The sequence below is a fragment of the Macaca thibetana genome, chromosome 3, assembly GCF_024542745.1.
Source record: "Macaca thibetana thibetana isolate TM-01 chromosome 3, ASM2454274v1, whole genome shotgun sequence".
NCBI lineage: Eukaryota > Metazoa > Chordata > Mammalia > Primates > Cercopithecidae > Macaca > Macaca thibetana.
Window position 1 is genome coordinate 19,457,870 of NC_065580.1, and position 26,272 is coordinate 19,484,141.

The following is a 26,272-nucleotide window of genomic DNA, read 5'->3' on the forward strand; positions in this document are numbered from 1 at the left end:
CATCTGTGAAAATGGGAATAAAGTTCACGGGGACAGTGCAGGGAGTCTCAGGGAAGATGAGCGCCTTTCTTCCAGGCTGCCCCGGAGCCAGAGCAGAGAGTGGTAGGGGCTGTAACTTGACCCTCAAACTCTTGATAAAGGAGAGAAACGTCCGAACCATGAACACAGAGAGAGTAGAGTCTAAAGGAGCGAGCGAAGCAACATTGCAGATTCAGTTAACGTTTATTGAGCACCTACTAAGCGCCAGGGACTTTCACATATATTAGCTGACAACGCCCCCAGGTGAGGCCGAGAAGTGGAATTTTGAGGTCAAGGACATTTCCGAAGGCGGCGCCAGGCAGGTATGTGCTTGGCGGGTGTCTGACTCCGGAGTCTTCACTGGCCCCTTGCCTCAGCTGACCTCGCGTCGCCTGAGGCCCTACGCCTCCAGCCCTGATCCTCTTTCCCCTCCACCATTCTCAGTCCCACCTCTGGTTCCTCTCTCAATCTACAGTTCTTCATCCGCAGCTCCTCCTGCTCCCTCCCCCAAATCCAAGAGGCCACTGACTCTCGTGAATTCTCCCTTTTAAATATTTTTATTTTTATTTTTTGAGACAGGGTCTCGCTCTGTAGCCCAGGCTGGAGTGCAGCGTCAAAATCACGGCTCACTGCAGCCTCGGCCTCCCAGGCTCAAGCGATCCTCCCACCTGGGTCTCCCAAAGTTCTAGGATTGCAGATGTGAGCTGCCGTGCCCGGCCCGTTTTAAACTCTTAGTCTGCCCATTGCACTCCATCCCTCTAGCCACTGGCCAAGTACAAGCCAATGCCTTCTCTTGCCCGACCACAGCAGCAGCCTTCTAAGCGGTCTCCCAGCCTCCACTCTTGCTCCTTCCTTTCCAGCCCCTCCCACTCAGCACCCGCAGCATCTCCCTAAAGTGCAAACTCACCACTCCTTCAGGGGTCCCTTTACCTGTGGGTTAAGGCCATCTTTTTACAAGGCCTGAAGGTCCCTCATGGTCGAAGTCCTGCTCCTACCTAAGGCTTCCTCTCCTCCCACCCCTTCTCTGCCAGCCCCAGACACACCCAACTATTCTGACTCTTTCCTCTGGGCCTTTGAACACTCTTCCCTCTGCCTGGAACCCATCTCCTCCTTGGTCCTTCTAACCCTCCTTGTAGCCCCCATGCACCCTAGTTTGCCTACCAAATTTCTGCTAATGCTTCTGATTGCACAGTCTCTAGGATACTGCATTCATTCAGATTAGGTTCAGCAGACTACAACAGAAAACCCCAGGAAGAGTTTAATTAGAAAGAAGGGTTTTTTGTTTGTTTTGTTTTGCTTTGTTTTGTTTTGTTTTGTTTTTTACCTGAAAGAAGTCTAGAGGTGATCAGCCCAGGGCTGGATTGAGAGCTCCAAGACCATCAGGGACCCCAGCTCTTTCTCTCTTTCTGCTCACCATCATCCTTAGTATATACCCTACATCTTCAGGATTCCCTCATGGTCTCACTGTGGCCATTGTGGTTCCAGCCATCACACCTGCACACCAGATTACAGAAAGTAGGAAAAACCAAGGGGAAAAGGGCATGCCTCTTGTTGAATCAGACTCCTTTAAAGAGTTTTTCTGGAACCCCCAGTGATTTCCACTTACCTTCCACTGGCCACTTCTATCCCAAGTAAGTCTGTGGAGTATAGGGGCAATTAGCTAAAGCCATTGCCACGCTCAATAATGCAGAGATTTTGACAGGAAGAAGGGGAGAATGGAAAATGTGCATGACCAGCAATCCCTGCCTCCTAAGCCTCCTGTGATCCCAGACTGTGGCACCTGTCCTTTGGGCCTTTGGAACACTCTCCACCTCTCTTCCCATAGCACTTGACACATCCTACTGTCATTGCTTGATCCCCAACCAGATGGCCAGCTGTGGCGTGAGGGCACAGGCACTGCTATATCCCCCATTCCTAGGGCAGTGCCCCATTGGAACACCAGGCCCAAAGCTTCAGACTTCACATAGGCACAAGGAAGCATCAAAGATGTTTGAGCAAAGAAAGGTCATGGTCACACCATGCTTTAGGAAAATTAACTTTGGTACCAGGTACAAAGCAGTTTGGGAGCAGATCAGCAAAGAAACTCTTGAAATAAACCATTGACATAAAAAGGAGTAACAAAGGCGTGATACCAACGCATTGGCAGTGGAGCTGACCTTAGGAACTTCCCAGTCAATCACAATATCCAGGACCTATCGGAAGCAGGATCTAAGCCTCCCAGAGTCCCTGCGTGCCCTTGTCAACTTCCCTGCTCCCCTCCTGATGCTTTCTGGGATCACTCCCCAAATAAATTACTTGCACTGAAATCCTTGTGTCAGGGTCTGTTTTGGGGGGAACCCAAAAGATAATGACCCTTAGGGCTGTGAAAGGGTCTGCTTCCTCAAGAAAAAGGTGCTCATGAAAATAAACACCACAATTGAGATAAAACCCATCAAGACCCCCTGTCCTAGGCCGGGGTCGGTGGCTCACGCCTGTAATCCCAGCACTTTGGGAGGCCGAGACAGGCAGATGACGAGGTCAGGAGATCAAGACCATCCTGGCTAACATGGTGAAACTCCGTCTCTACTAAAAATATAAAAAATTAGCTGGACATAGTGGCGGGCGCCTGTAGTCCCAGCTACTTGGGAGGCTGAGGCAGGAGAATGGTGTGAACCCAGGAGGCAGAGCTTGCAGTGAGTGGAGATCGTGCCACTGCATTCCAGCCTGGGCGATAGAGCAAGACTCCGTCAGGAAAAAAAAAAAAAAAAAAACACCTGCCCTCTATCCCTGAGCGACTGTAGAGTTTCTAAGACGGCCCTCCTTGAGGAGCTTGGGTGACAGGCTGCACCAGCTGAACTCCCAGGAGCAAGCAGGGGATGTACTGCTTACCTCTCGGGACCCAGTTTTGTCCCACAAGGGTGTAGCAAGTAGTAACTCGTCTGCTTTCAAACTCCCTCAGATTTATAGACGCTTACAGTGGACACCTACAATTCCCCAGGGAACCCCAGCATGTGAACTTCCACGTGCTGTCAAGGAGGCCCAACAGGAAACTTGATCAGACTTAGAGTGAGTTTAAGTAGAGGTCTGGGAAGATTTCAAATGCAGCCTGGCCAGCACCAGTCTTCCCTTGGTCTTCTGGGCAGGGTTTTTGTTTGTTTGTTTGTTTGTTTACTACTGTCTAACAAAGTGTATGTCCCCATCTCTGAATGGCTCTGTCCTGCCTTCCCCTGTGTCTCAGGATATTGACTCCATCTCCTTTTCTTAGAGTTATGGAATAGGCGTGACTCCTGGCCCACAAATTCAGAGGTTGAAAAAAATAATGACATATTCTTTCCTTCTTTTAAGTCAACTGAATTGTAACTTCAGGTCACCATCCCATTATGGGGGTAGAAAATTCCACCAGGCTGGGTGCAATGGCTCATGCCTGTAATCCCAGCACTTCGGGAGGCTGAGGCAGGTGGATCACTTGAGCCCAGGAGTTCGATACCAGCCTGGCCAACATGGTGAAATCCCATCTCTACTGAAAATACAAAAATTAACTGGGTGTAGTGGCGCACGCCAGTAGTCCCAGCTACTCAGGAGTCTGAGGCAGAAGAATTGCTTGAACCTGGGAGGCAGAGGTTGCAGTGAGCGGAGATCTTGCCACTGCACTCCAGCCTGGGCAACAGAGTGGATGAGACTCCGTGTCAAAAAAAGAAAAAAAAGAAAAGAAAATTCCGTCAAAGATTTCTTTAAAATTTATTGAACTAAAATCTAAATAACATAAAATTCACTATTTTAACCATTTTAAAGCCCACAATTCAGACTTTTAGTATATTCACAACCCTCACCACTGTCTGATTCCAGAACATGCTCACACCCCATAAGGAAATCCTGCGCTCGCCAATCAGCCCCTCTCCATTTCACCTCACCCCCGGCCCCTGGCAACCACTAATCTACTTTCTTTCCTTTTTCTGTATTACTATTTTTCATTTACTACTTATAAGTAACCACTAACCTACTTTCTGTCTCTATGAATTTGCCTATATTGGACATCTTATATAAATGGAATTGTACAATTCATGGTCTCCTGAGACTGGCTTCTGTCACTGAGCATAATGTTTTCAAGGGTCACATGTCATAGCATGGGTCAGTTCTTTATTCCTTTTCTTCTCAGCCAGTTTTGAGGACTCCTCATTCTTTTTTTTTTTTTTTTTTGACAGAGTCTCACTCTGTTGCCCAGGCTGGAGTGCAATGGTACAATCTCGGCTCGCCATGACCTCCGCCTGCCAGGTTCAAGTGATTCTCCTGCCTCAGCCTCCCAAGTAGCTGAGATTACAGACGCCCACTACCAGGCCCAGCTAATTTTTGTATGTTTAGTAGAAACGGGGTTTTGCCATATTGACCAGGCTGGTCTCGAACTCCTGACCTCAAGCAATCTGTCTGCCTCAGCCTTCCAAAGTGCTGGGATTATAGGCGTGAGCCACTACACCTGGCAGAGGGCTCCTCATTCTTCCAAGGCTGTGTCACAATCCCCAAGGCTTAGGAGGGAAGGTCAACTGTGGCCATGGCTGACATCAAATTAGCATGTCCCTTGAAGCCCAGCAGGGCAGATATGGAGTCTTTGCTGGTGCTGGAGTTCTAGGGGTAGAGTCCTGCCTCTCCTGGCCACTCTGCCGTGTGGTCCCTTTCAGGAGGCTATCATTAAGTAGTGGATGGCCTTGTGGCGCTTGAGGGGCCTCAGACCTTCTTAGGCAGGGTGAGACCCCTCATTTCACCACCTCTGCAAGGCTGTTTCCCTTTTCCTCTCCTTTTCCAGGACAGCCTATAATCTCCTAGTGGCCTTAGGTTTTCAGTACAGACCAGCCTCATTCTCAGGCTGCTTTGCTCTCTGCCCCACTGAAATCCTGTAGGAAAGGAAGCACAAAGCCTGCCAAATTGCTTACAGTTGGGAAATATGTAGAGAGGCAAAACACTTTTTTTTTTTTTTTTTTTTTTTTTTTTTGAGACGGAGTCTTACTCTGTTGCCCAGGCTGGAGTGCAGTGGCATGATCTTGGCTCAGTGCAGCCTCCATTTCCCAGGTTAAAGTGATTTTCCTGACTCAGCCTCCCAAGTAGCTGGGACTATAGGCATGTACCATCATGCCCAGCTAGTTTTTGTATTTTTAGTAGAGACAGGATTTCACCAGGCTGGTCTCAAACTCCTGGCCTCAAGTTATCCACCCACCTCGGCCTCCCCACCCACCTTTTTCTCCAAAAACTTTTATATCAATAAATTATCCTGCCACCTGCCAGAGTGTGGTGCTTAGACCTGAATCCTTTGTCTTTTCCCAATGGGTCCTTGAGCATTTCTGGAATGTTGGTGTTTACTGGACCAGGTAGGGGACAGCGTTGCAAGCTGAAATCTCCCTAGACATTTTACAGGAAGGAGTAAGTCCCCCAACCTCTGCTCATGTCAGCAGGTCATTAAAATCACTGCCCCACTATTAACCAGAACTTTCCAGTTTCCCAAAGGAGCTGGGAATCTGAGTTGTTACATGAAACTGCAAGTTTGAATGCCGGCAAATAATTCAGATTTTTAATATAAAATGTTGTTTTGAGCCCAAACAAAGCAAAATGCATCTGCAGGATGGATTCAGCTCCTGAGCTGCCAGGTCACAATCCCTGATTTAAGCAACACATTCAAAGGCAGGGTGGCAGCGGCCCCATAGAGCGCAAGATGCTGTTGGGGTGATGAGGAGGCACAGAACGGGGAGGATGCTGGAAAAGGTATTTGCATATGAATGAGAACTTAGCCATAAGTGGGTTATAGGTTTCTCAGTCTATTCCTTTGGCCTGGGCTTGAGAAATCACATACCCGTCCCCCCAGCCTGCCACATGTCAGAAATTAATGAAGCCACCTAAGATCTGCAACCAGGTTGCCCTTGTCTTCACGTTACTGTGGGACACCAGGGAGGACTTAGTTATTGGGAGAAAGGACTAGGAAGAGGTGACTTATAATAACAAATATATTGAACCCAGGAGGCAGAGATTGCAGTGAGCCGAGATTGCACCACTGCACTCCAACCCGGGCGACAGAGCAAGACTCTGTCTCTAAATAAATAAATAAATATTCACTACATTTTAATAAGTTAATCAAGTAAAACAAATTGTGAAACCAAAACAAAGAGCAGAAACACTAAGTACTGGAAGCGGAAGACGTTTTGTTACATGATCGTATTTTGACACGTTCTCCTTCCTCACTCTATTCTTGACTAACAATCCAATCCACTGGGAGTGGGGGACACAGAGAGTTGCTGGTCAAAGGGCACAAAGTTTCCCTTAGGAGAAATAAGATTTTTGAGATCTAGTGCACAGCGTAGTGACTATAGTTAATAACAATGTACAGTATTGTATATTTCAAATGTTCTCACCACAAAAAAAGTAAGTATTTGAGGTGATGGATGTGTTAATTAGTTTGAGTTAATTATTCTACATTGTATACATATATCACTTTGTATCCATAAATATATACAATTATAGGCCAAGCGCAGTGGCTCACATCTGTAATCCCAGCACATTGGTAGGCCAAGGCAGGAGGATCACTTGAGACCAGCAGTTCCAGACCAGCCCGGGCAACATAGCAAGACACCATCTCTAAAAAAAATTTTAAAAATTACCCGAGTGTGGTGGCACTGCCTGTGGTCCCAGCTACTCAGGAGGCTGAGGTGGGAGGATTGCTTGAGCCCAGGAGTCGAGGCTGCAGTGAGCTATGACTGTGCCACTGCACTCCAGCCTTGGCAACAGAGCAAGAACTTATTGCTAAAAAAAATTTTTTTTAATTAAAAAAATTCCAGCCTGGCCAATATGGTGAAATTCTGTATCTACTAAAAATACAAAAATTAGCCAGGTGTGGTGGCAGGTGCCTGTAGTCCCAGCTACTCAGGAGGCTGAGGAGATCACACCACTGCACTCTGGCCTGGGCGACAGAGCAAGACTGTCTCAAAAAAAAAAAAAATTATATATGTATATAATTTGTCAGTTTATAATAAAACAATTAAAAAAACAATCAAATTCCCATTGCCAAGACCATGTGAGTATCACTATATGACCTACTGCTCTGCTCGGAGCCATGGAGGCTTCAAGGCCCTTCTTCCTGGGGTTCAGGTGAACACTGTCCTTTCTGTGGAGTAGCGGTGGGTGCTGCCGTCTATTGAAGAAATGCCTCTGCACGGGTGCAAGCCCATGCCTCTGTAAAGCCTACCTCTGCTTCCCTCTGGATGCTGGCTCTTCTTGCTAGAACAAGTCTCCCCGGCAGTTAAGGACCACTCCTGGGTCCTGCCTTTGCCATGGGTTCCCGGTGATGTAACTCTTCCTCAACTCATTGCTATCATCCTCCTCCCAGGCCAGGTGAAGACACAGAAGCCTTTCCACCCCCAGCCCAACGCTGATACACAGCCTCCATGTGCAACCCCAAGTAGGGGACACAAATAGATCACTCAAAGCAGAAAGAGCGGGGCTCATCAGAAGACTTGGGCCAAGAGCTGTTCAGATCCCAGAGTTAACTGTGGGAAATGTCATCAGTGATATTATAGCCCAGGAAGTGAGCCTTGGCTGGGTGAGTTCTTGGATCCATGCACATCAAGTGGTTTGAATCAGCAGATAATTTCTCATGGTCGAATGTTTCCCTCAGCTGCTCCAACGATTTTTCTAGAGAAGGAAGAGTCTGCAGGATTTAAAGGGTGTGGGAATGAGGGAAAGATCTCCTGAGGATGGGCAAGGTGACATGTCTTGTCTGCAGAGCCAGAGGCACAGCCTGCTCCTCGTTGGTGCAACAGGGCTTGGAGATTACCTGTGAGGTTAGCAAACCCCAGCCTTTGTGAACCAAATGCCAGTTCCTCTGCCGGCACAATTCCCTTAGGATTTCAGGGCTACCCTGGCTTTTGCTTCCAGTCAATGCTGTGGAGCCGTCACAAAGCCAGAGATCTTGCCAAGAGGCAGTGTTTGATTCCAAGATCCGCCCTGGAACCTTCCATGTCTTGAATCAGGCCTCAGTGCTCTGATCAATCGCTAAGGATCCCCATCTTGGTCTCTGCCTTGAGGTACTGGTAAGGAGGTGTTTAGAAGAAGCAGAAGGGGCTGGGCGCAGTGGCTCACGCCTGTAATCTCTGTGCTTTGGAAGGCCGAGGTGGGTGGATCAGTTGAGGTCAGGAGTTCGAGACCAACCTGGCCAACATGGCAAAACCCCGCCTCTACTAAAAATACAAAACTTGGCCGGGCGCGGTGGCTCAAGCCTGTAATCCCAGCACTTTGGGAGGCCGAGACGGGCGGATCATGAGGTCAGGAGATCGAGACCATCCTGGCTAATACGGTGAAACCCCGTCTCTACTAAAAAATACAAAAAACTAGCCGGGTGAAGTGGCGGGTGCCTGTAGTCCCAGCTACTCGGGAGGCTGAGGCAGGAGAATGGCGTGAACCCAAGAGGAGGAGCTTGCAGTGAGCTGAGATCCGGCCACTGCACTCCAGCCTGGGTGACAGAGCAAGACTCCGTCTCAAAAAAAAAAAAAAAAAAAAAAAAAAAAAAAAATACAAAACTTAGCCAGGTGCAGGGGTGATGCACCTGTAGTTCCAGCTACTCAGAAGGGTGAGGGATGAGAATTGTTTGAACCCAGGAGGTGGAGTTTGCAGTGAGCCAAGATCTCACCACTGTACTCCAGCCTGGGCAACAGAGTGAGACTCCATCTCAAAAAAAAAAAAAAAAAAAAAAAGAAAGAAGAAGAAGAAGAAGAGGGAGAGGAAAAAGGAGAAGGAGACGGAGACAAAGAAGAGCCCAGATGTTGCAGAACCCACGTTGTGCAAAGGTTAGAAGCTCAGGCCTGACCCAGACTGAGTGGGGCACAGCCTGGCTCTGTCGCTTACTGCATCAGGATGGATTCATTTAACTTCCCATGACTTTATTTTCCTCAGCTGTAGAACTGTACCAACTTTGTGGGGTGTTATAAGAAATAGATGAGGTCATATATGTAAAAGTTTTTTGTGTGTTTGGTTTTGGTTTTTTGGCAGAGTCTCACTGTCACCCAGGCTGGAGTGCAGTGGCACGATCTCGGCTCACTGCAAGCTCTAGCTCCTGGGCTCAAGCGATTCTTCTGCCTCAGCCTCCGGAGTAGCTGGGACTACAGGCGCCCGCCACCATGCCCGGCTAATTTTTTGTATTTTTAGTAGAGACGGGGTTTCACCGTGTTAGCCAGGATGGTCTCGAACTCCTGATCTTGTGATCCGCCTGCCTCAGCCTCACAAGTGCTGGGATTACAGGCATGAGCCACGGCTCCCGGCTGTAAAACATTTATAAGACAAGCTGAAATGTTATCATCCTTATTCTCCTAAATTCCATCCTTCTCTCTTGCTGTGTTTTCTGCCTCCCAGGCTTTGCTCACAGTAGATTTAGCGCACTGCAGATAATTCCACTGTTCTAAGGCAGCATCGCTGGACAGAAAGGGCCTTTCTTAATAAAGCTGCATTTTCTCCCTTCTGTGTGCTGTTGTTGTTGTTTGTAAATTGTGATAAAACACACAGAACATAAAATTTACCATCTGAATCATTTTCAAGCGTACATTTTAGTGGCATTCCTTCAGTATTTTCATATTGCTGTGCAACCGTCACCATCTCCTAAACCCTTTCATCTTGTAAAACTGAAACTCCGTCCCTGTTAAACAATTCCCCGTCTCCCCTTCTCCGACTCTCTTGGCAACCACCCTTCTCTTTTCTGTCTCTGTGAATTTGACTACTCTAGGGACCTCGCATAAGTGGAATCAAACCGTATTTGTCTTTTTGTGGCTGGCTGATTTCACTTAGGAAAACGCCAAGATTCAACACAGTTGTAGCACAGGTCAGAAAGTCCTTGAGGTTTGTTTCTTTCGTGTAAGATCTTACCCAAAGTGACAGGAAAAGCTCATCAACTTCATCTCTTCAGCCTCCTAGCTCTCCCGCATTTGTAAACACCTGGTTTGAGGGGCAACAATTTAATTTGTTGCTTCGTTGTTACATAACAAGAATCACCAATATGCTAGCCAAGGATAGACGGGTCTTCATCTTACCTTGATTCAGCCAGTTCTACACTTTAGGGTCACTGCAATCCTCCATTATTTTATTTTTTCTTATTTTGGGGAGGGAGACAGAGTCTTGCTCTGTCACCCAGGCTGGAGTGCAGTGGCGCAATCTCGGCTTACTGCAGCCCCCACCTCCCAGGTTCAAACAAATTCTCCTGCCTCAGCCACCCGAGTAGCTGGGATCACAGGCGCATGCCACCACGCCCGGTTAATTTTTGTATTTTTAGCAGAGAGTGGGTTTTGCCACGTTGGCCAGGCTGGTCTCAAACTCCTGGCCTCAAGTGATCCTCCCACCTCAGCCTCCCAAAGTGCTGGGATTACAGGCATGAGCCACTGTACCTAGTCAATAATTCTCCATTCTTTGTGCCAGTTTCTATATCAGGACTCTTCCCAGGGTAAGCAACAGAAAGCCTAACCCACGTTGGCTTTGGCAAAAAAAAAAAAAAAGAAAGGAATTCATTGCCTTATGTAACTGAAAGTTCAGAGTGGAGAGGAAGGGTTCCGAGTATTGCCTGAACCAGGCACTTCGGCTGTGTCGTCAAGACAAGCTCCAGGCCGCGTGCGGTGGCTCACACCTGTAATCCCAGCACTTTGGGAGGCCGAGATGGGTGGATCACAAGGTCAGGACTTCGAGACCAGTCTGGTCAACATGGTGAAACCCCATCGCTACTAAAAATACGAAAATTAGGTGTGTTGGCGGGCACCTGTAATTCCAACTACTTGGGAGGCTGAGGCAGGAGAATCGCTTGAACTCAGGAGGTGAAGGTTGCAGCGAGGGGAGATTGCGCCATTGCACTCCAGCCTGGGCAACAAGAGCGAAACTGTCTCAAAAATAAAATAGAGCAAATAAAAATTAAAATTTTAAAAATTTTAAAAATTAAAAAAAAAAAATACGACGAGCACCGTCTCTCTTTGTTCTTCACCATGTGAGCTTTATTCCTGGACTCCACACCATAAGAACTTGGCTTCCAGCACTCCAGGTCAGTATCTCCTCATGTGTGAAGCCAGCAGAAAAAAGAGAGCTTCTCTTCCTTTAATACTTCAAAGAAAGTCCTGGTCATGATTGGCACTGTCCCAGCATGGGTTCTGGGTCCATCTCTGAACCAGTCATGGTGGTAAGGCCTGAGTCATCTGCCCAACAATGGGTCACCTCCACCTAAATCAAAGAACTGAAAATGGGGAAGACATGATTCCCCATCAAAATTCAGGCTACTATTATAAGAGGAAAGGGGAGAGCTTCCCGGGGAAGAAAAGGCCACATATACACTGGAATAGTATGCATCTGTTTAAAAGGAATAATGCTGATGTATATATCCTGATTTGGAACAATCTCCAAGATACATTAAGTTAGAAAAAAGCAAGGTGCAGAAGACATGTGCATGTGGATGAGTGTGTGTGTTTGTATAGGCATGAAGATTTTTGGAAGGATACACAAGACATAGTTAATGGTGTTTATCTCTGTAGTGCAGACCTGGCTGGGTAGGGTGGAATGAAGACTCTTTTTGTTTTCTAGCCTTCTGATGTTTAACTGCGTACATGTGCATTTTCAGTGAATACCAACTAGCCAGGCCCAGTGGTTTAATTCCATTCAGAACATCTATATTAGAATTTTTACCCCTACAGAGAATGGAGAATACCACTAGATAGGTGTGTGTAGGTGTAGGTGTGTGGAGTCTGTGAACTGGAAGAGATTTTGATAGCAAAGCCCAGGGATCTAGAGCAGGAGCTGGGGCAAAGCAAATCCCCCCCCATCGCATTTTTTTGTTGCTGTTGGGGGCAGAGGCTGGGGATACCTTCAGCTGAAAAGGGGAACTTGGGGCTCAGCCGTAAGAGCTCAAGGCTGGGGATAGGGAGGGCTAGTCTCTGTGCACGCCTGGATTTGGGGTTCAATGATCCTTTGGAGGAGCTCAGAACACTGCAAGCCCACCCAGGCCCTTCCTTTGTACCCTGGCCCCAAAGCTGCCCCGGAAGTGCTTATTTTGCTTTGGCCGTTAACGCCACTCACCATTGCTTATGGGAGGTGATTAATGTTTATATGTGAGGTGATTAATGTTTATGTCTAGCTACTGGGTTTTTTAAATAAAATTATTTTCTTTTTTGTTTTGCTTAGTTTTGTTTTTTGAGACAGTCTCGCTCTGTCGCCAGGCTGGAGTGCAGTGGCACGATCTCGGCTCACTGCATCCTCCACCTTCGGGTTCAAGCGATTCTCCTGCCTCAGCCTCCCGAGTAGCTGGGACTACAGGCGCCCGCCACCACACCCGGCTAATTTTTTGTATTTTAGTAGAGACAGCTTCGTCACATTCTTGACCTAGAATTCCAGAGCAGGCCAGGAACAGTGGCTCACACCTCTAATCCCAGCACTCTGGGAGGCCAAGGTGGGAGGATCACTTGAGCCCAGGAGTTCAAGACCAGTCTGGGCAATATAGTGAGACTCCTGTGTCTATTTTATTATTAAAAAGAAAGAAAGAAAGAAAAAGTAGAATTCTAGAGTATGGAGTTACCACAATTATTTCATTATTGTATTTTGTTGTTGTTGTTTTTTCTTTGTTTTTTGAGACAGGATCTCACTCTGTCACCCAGGTTGGAGTACCGCAGAGCAATCATAGCTCACTGTAGCCTCAACCTCCTGGCCTTAAGCCATCTTCCCGCCTTAGCTTTCTGAGTAGCTGGGACTACAGGTACATATCACCATTAACCCCATTGCTGATTTTTAAAAATTATTTTTTGTAGAGATGGTGTCCCACTATGTTGCCCTGGCTGGTCTCAAACTCCTGAGCTCAAGCAATCCTCCTACTTCAGCCTCCCAAAGTGCTGGGATTACAGGTATGAGCCACTGTGCCCGTCCTATTCTTCTATTGATGGACATTTAAATTGTTACTTTTTTTTTTTTTTTTTTTTGAGACAGGGTCACCCTCTGTCACCCAGGCATACAGTGGTGTTATGGAGTACAGTGGTGTTATCACAGCTCACTGCAGCCTTGACCTCCCAGGCTCAAGCGACCCTCCTGCCTCAGCCTCCTGAGTAGCTGGGGCTATAGGCAAATGCCACCATGCCCAGCTAATTTTTGTATTTTTTGTAGCGATGGGGTCTCGCTATGTTGCCAAGGCTGATCTCAAACTCCTGCCTCAGGTGATCCTCCTGCTTCAGCCTCCCAAACTAAATTTTTATTACAATGCTGCAATGAACATCCTAGCACATACACTTCTGCGCCCTTGTGGAAGTATTTCTGTGGAAGAAATTTCCAGAAGTGGAATTACTGGGTCAGAAGCTGTCTGAAATTGTAGAATTTGATTTTGAGGTAAAGAATACCCTATGAGTGAACACTCTGCAGACCAGAGGGGCAGAAAATGATACACATGATTATTTATTCATGGTGAACTGTGAAGTGTGCTGGAGGGGATGCCGTTGGCAGGCCTGCTCAGAAATGTTCCAGTCACTGCCTTCCTGCTAGGACAGGAAATGTGCAGAGAAGGATCCTGGCTCAGCGTGCCCCTGATCCCACTGCTAGACCTTGGGAAGGGGTTTTTTGGGGGTTTTTGTTGTTGTTGTTTTTGTTTTCAAGACAGAGTCTTGCTCTGTCACCCAGGCTGGAGTGCAATGGTGCCATCTCGGCTCACTGCAGCCTCTGCCTCCCGGGTTCAAACAATTCTCCTGCCTCAACCTCCCGAGTAGGTGGGATTACGGGGGTGCGCCACCACACCTGGCTAATTTTTGTATTTTTAGTAGGGACGGGGTTTCACCATGTTGGCCAGGCTGGTCTCAAACTCCTGATCTCAGGTGATCCGACTGCCTCAGCCTCCCACAGTGCTGGGATTACAGGTGTGAGCCACCGTGCCCGGCCTTGGGAAGGGTTTTGATGGCGGCCTCAGGAGTAGTCATGAAGTGAACACACCACACACTGTGAACACACAGCTGATAGAGAAGTCCTCGGACTCACAGTAGGTGCTGCTCTGTAAAAAGAACAGCGCCCCCAGGTGTCATGCAGATGCCAGCACCTGTTCTCACGCAACCAGCGGCTAGCCTTTGCATTTAGAGAAGGCAGGGTTCAATTTCTCTTCTTCTGAAACTCGCCAGCAAATGTTTGCTGTCTAAACTTCTTCTTAACTAATGTTAATACAGTATGACACAATAAGACTCCAGGAGAGTCTTAGTGAGTGAGTGTTCTCATTTTGGGAGTGACCAAAGGCCCATGGTATGGAATGGTGTAGAAGGACACTCCCAGAGCTAGCAGATGAGCCTCCCAGTTAGTCAGTGTCCGCATGTCACCGCCGTTTCACTGCCACACCCGCATTACTGAACTCTCCGTGCTGCTCCGAAACTGATAGGAACTGGCACAATGGCTTGAAAAATGGTCAAGCAATTGGAAAGTTTGTTGGAAATGGAAATGGAAAGGTGGTCACCTGCTGTGCAGTAGGAGAACAGGCAAAGGAACAACTTTAGATTGCATTTTTTTTTTTTTTTGAGACGGAGTCCCAGTTTGTCGCCCAGGCTGGAGTGCAGTGGTGCAATCTCAGCTCACTGCATCCTCCACCTCCCAGGTTCAAGTGATTCTCCTGCCTCAGCTTCCTGAGCAGCTGGGATTACAGGCACGCACCACCACCCCCGGCTAATTTTTGTATTTTTAGTAGTGACTGGGTTTCACCATGTTGGCCAGGCTGGTCTTGAACTCCTCACCTCAGGTGATCTGCCCACCTCGGCCTCCCAAAGTGCTGGGATTACAGGTGCCAGCCACCATGCCTGGCCTGGACTGCGATTTTTAAAGGAGCCAAATAAACGTTCTCATATTTCAAGCTTCCTCAACTTCCACACTCTCCATATTTTGGACTAGAAACTTCCTCATTTCAGGGGGCTGTCCTGTGCATAGTAGGATGTTTGGCGGCATCCCTGGTGTCAACCCACCAGCTGCCAGTAGCAACCCCTGGCTTCCAGTTGTGACAACCAAAAATGTTTCTGGAACCACTTCCATATTTGAACGTTTGGTTCAGGAAGGTCTTGAGAAGTAGCTCTCTGGAAGGCCAAGCAGCAGCTGTGTGTCCTGCCCACAACAGTAGGGACCTCTTTGGATTTTGGTAACTATTTTTTTATGTGGAAATAATATGAAACATTTATTAGATATACTGGACAAAAACAGAACTAAGTACTCCAACTCTACTGCAGCATTACAAAATCCATCCCTTCACCACAGTGTAAGATTTAAGGGCAACCTGCCCAAGGATGCATGTTTTGTTGTTGTTGTTGTTGTTGTTGTTGTTGTTGTTGTTGTTTTTGAGACAGAGTTTCGCTCCTGTTGCCCAGGCTGGAGTGCAATGGCACGATCTTGGCTCACCACAACCTCTGCCTCCCAGGTTCAAGCGATTCTCCTGCCTCAGCTTCCCGAGTAGCTGGGATTACAGGCATGCGCCACCATGCCTGGCTAATTTTGTATTTTTAGTAGAGACGGGGTTTCACCATGTTGGTCAGGCTGGTCTCGAACTCCCGACCTCGTGATCCGCCCGCCTCAGCCTCCCAAACTGCTGGGACTACAGGTGTGAGCCACCACATCCGGCGTAAGGGCCGACCTCGTGATCCGCCTGCCTTGGCCTCCCAAAGTGCTGGGATTACAGGTGTGAGCCACCGCGCCCAGGCGGATGCATGTTACATAAAACACAGCAAGATTGCTGCGGCCCTGCCAAGTACTTCCAGTCCCTACCCAGGTCCTACTGAATACTGGTGGTCCCAATTAGTTTTATTGAAATAATTTTTTTTTTTTGAGACGGAGTCTAGTTCTGTCTAGTGCGATGACATGATCTCTGCTCACTGTAACCTCTGCCTCCCGAGTTCAAGTGATTCTCCTGCCTCAGCCTCCTGAGTAGCTGGGATTACAGGTGTGTGCCACCATGCCTGGCTAATTTTTGTATTTTTAGTAGAGACGGAATTTAACCATGTTGGTCAGACTGGTCTCAAACTCCTGACCTCGCAATCCACCCACCTCGGCCTCCTAAAGTGCTAGGATTACAGGTGTGAGCCACCGTGCCTGGTCTGAAATAAACCTTTAAAGGAAAAGATAAAGCATTTCAAAAGACAAGTCAAAATGCTTCGGGAACAACATGTCCAACACAAGCTTTATCCTCAAATGACTTATGTTTGCCTCGCACTAATAAACTTTTATTTCACTCAGTTAGAGCAATAATCTTCCATACATAAGTATCTTTTCCTTGTCCAATAATTCAAAGGAAAAAAAATCCAAAATGATTAGTGAAGAAAAATATAAGAATTAAGAGACCCTTTAAATTTGTTTTAAGTATTTTTAAGGTTTAAAAAGTGTTTAACGTTTGTAATTCCTAGCAGAAAAACATTATCTGAATGAGTACCCTAATGGCAAACCTCTGTAAAATGCTTCAGCTGCATTTGGAGAAGAGGGGTAGGGATTATCTTCAAAGCATCCCAGCTCTCTTGATGAGAAAGTCAGAGATACACTGGCTTGTATTATTGCAACATCCATAAGGTGATCTAGGTTACTTTTCCTTCAGCAAGGATTTTTTTTTTTTTTTTTTAACAGAGTCTTGCTCTGTTGCCCAGGCTGGAGTATAGTGGCATATGGTCTCGGCTCACTGTAACCTCTGCCTCTTGGGTTCAAGCAATTCTCCTGCCTCAGGATCCGAGTAGCTGGGATTACAGGCGTGTGCCACCACGCCCGGCTAATTTTTGTATTTTTAGTAGAGACGGGGTTTCACCATGTTGGTCAGGCTGGTCTCGAACTCCCGACCTCGTGATCCGCCCGCCTCAGCCTCCCAAACTGCTGGGACTACAGGTGTGAGCCACCACATCCGGCGTAAGGGCTTTCTTTATCAGAAGAGCATTACGCTTGACTGCCAACTTTGGCTGATAATTTACTGATAAGATTCATAATCTTTGCGTTGCTCTGGTATTTTGACACATTTGCTGGGTTCTGAGCCACATCCTGGAAGGCCACCATAACTTCTGGATCCTGCATGGCTGCAAGAACCTCTGGATCACGAAGAATTTCATTGAGTCCAGGGATTCCGGCCATTCCAGCCATGCCTCCTCCCATCCCAGACATTCTTGCGGGAAAATGACCAGGCACTCCCCCAGGAAGGCCACCTGGAAAAGAGCCACACTGAGCTCCTGACTGTCGTCTGGCTTCTTCCTCCCTCCGGCCTCTCTCACGCTCTTCTTGAGCCTTCTTAACTGTTTCTATTCTTTCTTTCATCTTCACGTTTTCGCTCATACTTTCTCCGATGTTCTGCAATTTTCTGTGCCCCAGGTTGAACTTCTTTCAGCATTGCACTAGCATCTTCATCATAATCCAATTTACAGGCAAGTCTGTGTGCTTTCCCTCACCACTTGTAAGGCTGAGCTGAATCAGGATTTATTTATTTATTTATTTTAGATGGAGTCTCGCTCTGTCACACAGGTTGGAGAACAGTGGCGCAATCTTGGCTCACTGCAACCTCCACAACCCAGGTTCAAGCAATTCTCTGCCTCAGCCTCCTGAGTAGCTGGGATTACAGGCGCTTACCACCACGCCCAGCTAATTTTTGTATTTTTAGTAGAGATGGGGTTTTACCTTCTTGGCCAGGCTGGTCTTGAACTCTGACCTCGTGATCCACCCGCCTCGCCCTCCCAGTGCTGGGATTACAGGCGTGAGCCACCGTGCCTGGCCCAGGATTTATATCAATGGCTCTATCACAGTCTCAGATGGCAGCATTTGGCTTCCATAATTTGACAAAGACACTGGCCCTCTTGGCATACAAAATGGCCAAGTGAGGATTCAGCTTGATGGCATCTGTGAACAACTCAATGGCTTTCTGCAGTTCACCATCATTTAGGGCTTCAATAGCAGTCACTTTCTTATCATTTGCCTGATCCATCATCTCCTCTTATCTCTGCATTCTTATCTCCCATTTCTTGAGGGGCATCGGTCCCTCTTTCAATCACACCTTCATTGTCAATTTCTAGATCACTTTCCTCACTTGACGGTTTGTCTGCCTTTAAGTCTTCCTCCACCTTCTTACTGTCAGGTGTTTCTTCCTTGGTATTTTCTTCTGATTTAGCTTTCTGAGTAGCAGGTGGTACTTTACCCCCATGCTCTCCACTCACTCCCTCAGGAAGCGTATTTCCTCGGTGTGCAGAACACTCGGATCCTGCTTACACATTTTCACAAAGGCCGAAGCTTGTTCACTTTGCTGGCGTCCACAGTCAGGAGGCGGTGGGCGAGGCTGAGGAGCTGCGGCCCGGTTCCAGGCCCAGGCGCTGGCTTGGCGTGACCGTGCAAAAGGTGACTTTTGGTAATTATTATTAGGCGTTTTCCCTTATCCAGACCTGAGGCCTGGATTCAGCCCCCATGGGGCAGAGTGAGACACCATCGACCTCATGGGGTTAGTTCAGGGCTGCAATTAAACGATACACATGAACATGTATCGTTGCAAATGAATGTAAGAGGTAAAGACTAGAGAAAGCTACCTCCAGATCGCTTTTCAAATATGTCCAGACCTTGATTCACATTTTAGGGGATAAAAGCAGGGTTCTTTTTTTCCCTCACATTCTATGATCCAATTAAATAGGTATCCAAAGTTGTATGAATAAGCATTGTTTCCTGTTTTTAAAACAGTATTTTCATTTTGGTTCTTTTTTTTTTTTTTTTTTTTTTTTGGAGACAAGGTCTCGCTCTGTTGCCCAGGCTGGAGTGCAGTGGTGTGATCTCGGCTCACTGCAACCTCTGCCTCCTGGGTTCAAGCGATTCTCCTGCCTCAGCCTCTCAAGTAGCCGGGATTACAGGCGCGGGCCACTAGGTTCAAATAATTTCTGTATTTTTAGTAGAAATGGGATTTCACCATGTTGACCAGGCTAGTTTCGAACTCCTGGCCTCAAGCGACCCACCTGCCTAGGCCTCTCAAAGTGCTGGGATTACAAGCATGAGCCACCACGCCCGGCCTTGTATTTTCATTTTGATTGGGGCAAAAATACAACCTTTAAATCTTTTTTTCCCCCAACTTTTATTTTAGATTCAAGGGGTACGTGTGCAGGTTTGTGAGCTGGACATATGGTGTGATGCCGAGGTTTGGGGTAGACATGATTCCTTCCCCCAAGTGCTGAGCACGGTATCCAACCGTTTTTCAACCTTGCCCTTCTCCCTCCCCCATCTAGGAGTCCCCAGGGTCTACTGTTCCCATCTTTATGTCCATAAGTACCCAATGTCTAGCTCCCACTTATAAGTGAGAACATGCAACCGGCCAGGTGTGGTGGCTCACGTCTGTAATCCCAGCACTTTGGGAGGTTGAGGTGGGTGGATCACTTGAGGTTGGGAGTTCGAGACCAGCCTGACCAAAATGGAGAACCCTCCCCCCATCTCTATCAAAAATACAAAATTAGCCGGGGGTGGTGGCGCATGCCTGTGATCCCAGCTACTCGGGAGGCTGAGGCAGGAGAATTTCTTGAACCCGGGAGGCCGAGGTTGCCGTGACCCGAGATTGCACTATTGCACTCCAGCCTAGGCAACAAGAGCGAAATTCCATCTCAAAAAAAAAAAAAAAAAAAAAAGGTTAGATAATGCATATTTGGTTTGTTTTCAGTTCCTGTGTTAATTCACTTAGGATAATGGCCTCCAGCTGCATCCTTGTTGCTGCAAAGGACTCCACACCTTTAAATCTTTATTTTCCCTGGTTTGGCTTTGGAAACAACAGGTTACAGCCTTTCTGAAGCCCCATCCCATTCTTCACTCTTTCCCAGTTTATTAACCAACAGGTGACACCAATGGCCTCTGACAGCCTCGACCCTGGAATCCTGAGCAGACGCCCAGGAACCTGTGCCCGGCACATTCGCAGGGCAGAGCGAATTCACATCAAGCTCCCAAACACACCCTGTTGTTGCTGTTGTGTTATGTAATTTTAGTCATTATTTCGTTTACAAGCTGTGAGCACACAGAGCCACTCTGGTTCCGCCCTTGGATCGCCGCTCGCGAGCTGCGGAGGCCCACCTGGGCATCCCGAAGTGCTGAGATTACAGGCGTGAGCCAACGCCCCCCGCCGGAATGCTTTTGAGTCACATCTCCCGAGTCTCCTGCTCTCTCCAGCCTTGCGTTGCCTTCGTGGCCTCAAGGCCCCCGCCTTGGAAAACTTCCGCGTCCCCTCTTTGCCTCTGCAATCCTGCGTGGGAGCGCGGTCCCGCAGCGCTTTTCTTTCCTGTTACGTGCGGTCGCCCTCTAGTGACAACAAGGACGCACTGCTACGTTCCCACGCGAAGGCTTCCACCGCTGCGGCTCTGGGGCTTCTGGTCTGCGCGGGAGAACTCTGCGGCCCCGGAGTGCACCTCATCCGGACTCTGGTGAGGAGCATCACTGGGGGCCCTTGGCTCTTCGGCAACACGCGGCCTGGGGCCGACTCCCCAGAGGAAGGCTGGTCTAATGCAAACACTGGATCATGTTGACTGAATCCCCAGCGTCTCCAGAGCAGACGACTTGTCTGGAAGTCCCGCGGGCTTAGGAAATCCCATCGTTTGTTGGCAGGTGGGAAAAGTGTTCAGAGATGGGGCCGGGTGCGGTGGCTCACGCCTGTAATCCCAGCACTTTGGGAAGCCGAGGCGGGCAGAGCACTTAAGGCCAGGAGTTCGAGACTAGCTTGACAAACATAACGAATCCCCGTCTCTATTAAAAATGCAAAAATTAGCCCTGTGTAATGGTGCACGACTGTAATACCAACTACTTGGAAGGCTGAGGCAGGAGAATCCTTTGAACCCAGAAGGTGGAGGTTGCAGTGAACCGAGATCACACCACTGCACTCCAGCCTGGGCAACAGAGCCAGATTCCATCTCAAAAGCAAAAACAAAACTGTTCAGGGAGACAAGGATATGAGAGGGGGCTCCAGCACTGACTAGAAGGCCTGCCCCCTGCCCTCCCTGAGGGCACCTCCATTATAGACCCTGAAGACAGGGAGAGCAGAACTCCTAGGTCCCAGAACAGTCTCTTTAGAGCTATTCAGAACTACCTCGCTCCCCACCACCCTTCCCACAGGCACAGCCACCAGGAGCAAGCACCTTCTGCACCCAGCAAGCATCCAGGCAGGGGACAAACTCCCAAGGGGAAGGAGGTTTTGGTGGCCAAAACAGACCCTGAGTTAGCTTAGCGGCCAGAGAAACTGAGATCTGCAGAAGGCCAGGTGGGCCTGGTCAGCGCACCTGAGCCGCCACAGGCCTTGCCGAGGTCACCCCTTCAACTTTTGAAATACATTTTCTGCATCATCATTGTGAAGACCTCTCAAAAGTGACGATAGCTTCAACACCTGTTTTTTTTGTTTGTTTTTGTTTTTGTTTTGAGACAGAGTCTTGCTCTGTCGCCCAGGCTGGAGTGCAGTGGCCGGATCTCAGCTCACTGCAAGCTCCGCCTCCCGGGTTTACACCATTCTCCTGCCTCAGCCTCCCGAGCAGCTGGGACTACAGGCGCCCGCCACCTCACCTGGCTAGTTTTTTTGTGTTTTTAGTAGAGACGGGGTTTCACCATGTTAGCCAGGATGGTCTCGATCTCCTGACTTCGTGATCAGCCCATCTCGGCCTCCCAAAGCAACGCCTGTTTTAGTTGATGTGTTTTGCTTGCAGAAATGTGAAAGTTTTCTGCCTGAATATCACAGTGTGCCATTCTCAAGCGCTATGATCAGACTAGCTCTCGTGCTGGCTGAGTCAGGGTATTTAACTCTGGTATTAAATCTGGATAAAAGCCATCCATCATCTCAGTTTGGGGCTCTGAAGAATCGATAGAAAACAGCCCTCCCTGGCCGGGCGTGATGGCTCATGCCTGTAATCCCAGCACTTTGGGAGGCCGAGATGGGCGGATCACGAGGTCAGGAGATCGAGACCATCCTGACTAACACGGTGAAACCCCGTCTCTACTAAAAATACAGAAAAAATTAGCCGGGCGCGGTGGCGGGGGCCTATAGTCCCAACCACACGGGAGGCTGAGGCAGGAGAATGGCGTGAACCCGGGAGGCGGAGCTTGCAGTGAGTGGAGATGGCGGCACCGCACTCCAGCCTGGACAACAAAGGGAGACTCTGTCTCAAAAAAAAAAAAAAAAAAAGAAAACAGCCCTCCCATGCCCTGTGACAGCCTCCTGGGCAAAAAAGCAGTGGACTCAGTAAGCCAGCTGGTAGAGCTCCCGCCTGGTACCAGGGCTCCTTCTGTTGTTGCTCATGAGTGGGTTTCAGGTTGTGACCCCCTGAAACGGAAATGTATAGGTATTTACTAGGGAGAAGTTTCCCAACTTTTACTGGCATTTTCAAGGAATCTATATACAAACCAATTTGGAACTACTTCCCTAGGAACTCCCATTACCACGAGTAAAATAGTAAACCGATTTTTCCTGAACTGTAAAAGGTTCATCACGAAACTAGAATTGTTAGCAATGAAAGCAAAAGCTTTAAACTTGACAGTGGTCGATTTCCCAAGCTGGGCCTTGAAATTCCTGTCAAGGTTACATATGTGGATTTATAAAGTGCAGTCTGAGCCCCTGTGATCACAAAATGGCAAATGATTTTGTCCTCAGGGGCCTGGTGTCTCTGATGGGTACTCAGTAGTAGGGGTGTCTATTCCCTTAGGGAGGAGGGTGGACCTTGGTGGATCCATGGACTTGGTCCCAAGATTGTTAGAGATGTTAGATTTGTCCCTTAGAAGGTCACCTCTATATGTCGGAGGTAGTGGCTCATGCCTGTAATCCCAGCACTTTGGGAGGCTGAGGTGGGCGGATCACTTGAGCTCAGGAGCTTGAGACCAGTCTGGGCAACATGGTAAAACCCCGTCTCTACTAAATAAATAAATAAATAAATAAATAAATAAATAGCCTGGTGTGGTAGCACACACCTGTAATCGCAGCTACTCAGGAGGCTGAGGCATGAGAACCATTTGAACCTGGGAGGCGGAGATTGTAGTGAGAAGAGATTGAGTCACTGCACTCTAGCCTGGGCACAGAGTAAGACTCTTGTTTCAAAAAAAAAAGAGAAGGTCACATCTATAGAAGGTTTTTGTTCACTTCAGCCAGAGCTAAGTGATGGCTGACAATTTCCACTTGGCTGACGCACTCACAATATTTTTTTGTTTTTGTTTTTGTTTTTGAGACGGGGTCTTGCTCTGTCACCCAGGCTAGAGTGCACTGGCACAATCTCGGCTCACTGCAACCTCCGCCTCCTGGGTTCAAGCAATTTTCCTGCCTCAGCCTCCTAAGTAACTGGGATTACAGGTGCCTGCCACCATGAATGGCTAATTTTTGTATTTTTAATAGAGGTGGGGTTTCACCATGTTGCCCAGGCTGGTCTCAAACTCCTGAGCTCAAGTGACCTGCCCACCTCAGTCTCCCAAAGTGCTGGGATTACAGATAAGAGCCACTGTGCCCGGCTTCAAGATGTTTTTGATTAGGACCCAAACTGTCCAACTTTCTCTTTCTCCCATTCATCTGACCCTGATCCTCCTCTACTCTTCACCCTTAAAATATTTATATCTGCTTAGACTTCAGCAAAGCGAAACTCTGCATCCTGAAAACCTCAGCAGGCGTTTTGGGCCACATGTTCATGGCAACATAATCTGGATCCTATTCGTGGGGTCTGCGGTAGGGAACATTCTCACTTTGCATTAAGAAAAGGACAACCAGATACCAACTTTTATAGAATGAAATTAGGAAATTTTAGCAAAGCATTTAAACTATTTTTTTTTTTTTTTTTTGAGATGGAGTCTTGCTCTGTCACCCAGGCTGGAGTGCAGTGGCGCAATGTTGGCTCTCCACCTCCCAGGTTCAAGCAATTCTCCTGCCTCAACCTCCTGAGTAGCTGGGACTACAGGCGTGTGCACCACGTCCAGCTAATTTTTTCATATTTTTAGTAGAGATGGGATTTCACCATGCTGGGCAGGCTGGTCTCGAACTCCTGACCTCAAATGATCTGCCTGCCTCGGCCTCCCAAAGTGCTGGGATTACAGGCATGAACCACCGCGCCCGGCCTAAACTATTTTCTGAAGTAGATTTCCCCTGAAGCCAGAGGCTCCTCATCAGACATTTATTCTTCTCTAACTGACGAATGTGGCTTTTACTCTGGGGAGAAAAGCCTCTTTGTGGGCTGTGACCATCTGCCTCCAGCCACCTGGCTCCTCGTATTTGACAGGCTGGCGATCATGTTATGCTTGTACCACAGAGGACTGTGCAGATATCTGACCAGATAGTCTCGCTGCTTGGAAAGCGCATGTCTGACGCAACCCCGCCTGATGCCGTCATGAACCCTCCTCCCCAGCCAAGCCGTATGCATGGATGTTAGTGTTGGTGTGCTGTAGTGTCATTGTGTGCCCCCAATCTCCCTTAAAGACCACGGTTATTGCCAGAGTTATTAACCTGGGCCAAGGAGGAACTCCTACAACTCCCACTTCCAGGGCAGTGAGGGAATTTCAGGCTTTTTCTGGGCCACAGTTGATTTGCACCCTTGAGGGTGGTCCCAACAGGTACAGAAGAGCTTGGCACAAAATGCCCATGGATAGCAAGTCCTGGCTGGGGGGTTCTCCCTGCCATTGCCAGTTTTGGGTCAATAGGGGCACTGAGGGCTGGATGTGAGGCGGGAGGCAGGATGTGACCCTGAGCCCCCAGAGAAAAGGGACACATGGTTTGGATTAAGGCCCAAAGGAAGATCTGGCCTTGAAGTGTGCTGGTGTCACGGCCTGCAGGACGGAGTGACTGTGATTTGGGAGCAGGGTGTGGAGAATACCTGGATTCTAGGGCTGCTCCCTTTTGGGGTGTGTGAGTGTCCCTGGAAAGGCACGGTGGTCATGTGAGCTCCCTCCTCTGTTTCACATGGGCAAGTCCTTGAGTATTCAGGATCCTCCCAATATCCGACAGCTCTCAGGAAGCATCCCCTCCTGTCCTGAGGTGGGCAGAGGAGATGGAGAGAACAGGTGAAGGCAGGTGAGAGGGAGCCGTCACAGAAGCAAGACAGGATTGAGATGCACCAGGGCCTGGCTGGACGGTGGACCTCAGACTGAGGACAGGCAGAGGCGACCAGGCCAGTTCAGTCCCGATAGAGCCAACGCCGGGGCCCGAGAGACCGTCAGGCAAAACTGAACCCTGGAGAGCTGTGGCGCCGCTGAGGCTTTGCATCTACCCTTTAATCCGGGGTAGCCCAGACTGCTGGCTGCCTCCAACCCTGCCATCTAGCCTGACATCCAGCTTTACTGCAGTGGACTGACTTCCCTGGGAGGACCATGCTCTTAGATCCAGGTGGAACCAGAATCTGGTGGGTTTGAAATGGATTCAATCTCTTTGTCCTCATTGAGCTCCACACAGTCAGGCCAAAGCGGGTAGCCAGGATCTTGTGAGGAGACCCCCAGGTCTTCCTCTGCAGTCTGGCAACCCACTGGGGCCTGGGCACAGGCTGTAGGAGAGGGGCTGTTCACCAGGGCTGTGCATTCAGCAGAGCAGACTGTGGGCTGCTTAGCCCCAGAGAGTGCCATTCACCCGATGCAGATGTGAATGACATCCCTGGAGCTGAGCCACTCATCATCCCCGCTCCTGACAGTGACAAAAACACCCCGCTGAGGGCTAGAGAGAGTCTGGTTTAAAATTAGCCCTTTCACTTTCCTATTGAGTCATTACCCAAAAAAAGAGAGATTTTCTGCTTCCTTCTCTGAAGAGGGCAGTTGAACTTTTTATCCTGAAAATGGAAGTGTGCCTAGCCTCAGGGGAGAGTTGAGTGTTTTGTTTTTAAAAGCCTAGACTCATAAAATAATAATAATACAGGAGGTTTGGAATCAAGGAAGCCTCCGTGGACTGAGACCTAAAAATAGCCCAAAGATGGAGGAGGCTGATGGGACAGGTGTTCCCAGAGGGTCTGGGGAGGCGGCAGGCCCCCAGACTGTGGAGGGTGTGAGTGAAGGCTGCCTGTAGGGGGTGGCCCTGAAAGTGTGGGCAGGTGCAATGGCTGTCAATGCCACATAAAGGGCATCTACATCCTAAAGAGTGAAAGACTGGTGCCCAGAAACTACATCTACATCAGGCAGAAGAAGCAGCAAAATTCTGACCCACAGCCCAAGAGTGAGCATCCTTTTTCAGGACGTGAATAAGCCCTGGGGTCCTTGTTTACTCTCTTGGGAAGAGGTAGCACCAGAATGCACACATTGTGGAGTTCTCATGTATCTTTATAAATGAGGCCTGGAGCTGGATACAGTGTAACTCGGGGAAATAAGAAAGGTGACATTT

The 26,272-nt window shown here is 48.5% G+C and overlaps 1 pseudogene; it reads right to left on the reverse strand.

Annotated features, from left to right (window-relative positions):
* Nucleotides 1-16,899: 16,899 nt before the first annotated feature.
* LOC126950796 (hsc70-interacting protein-like) lies at nucleotides 16,900-18,407 on the reverse strand (annotated as a pseudogene).
* Between the last annotated feature and the right edge of the window lie 7,865 nt (nucleotides 18,408-26,272).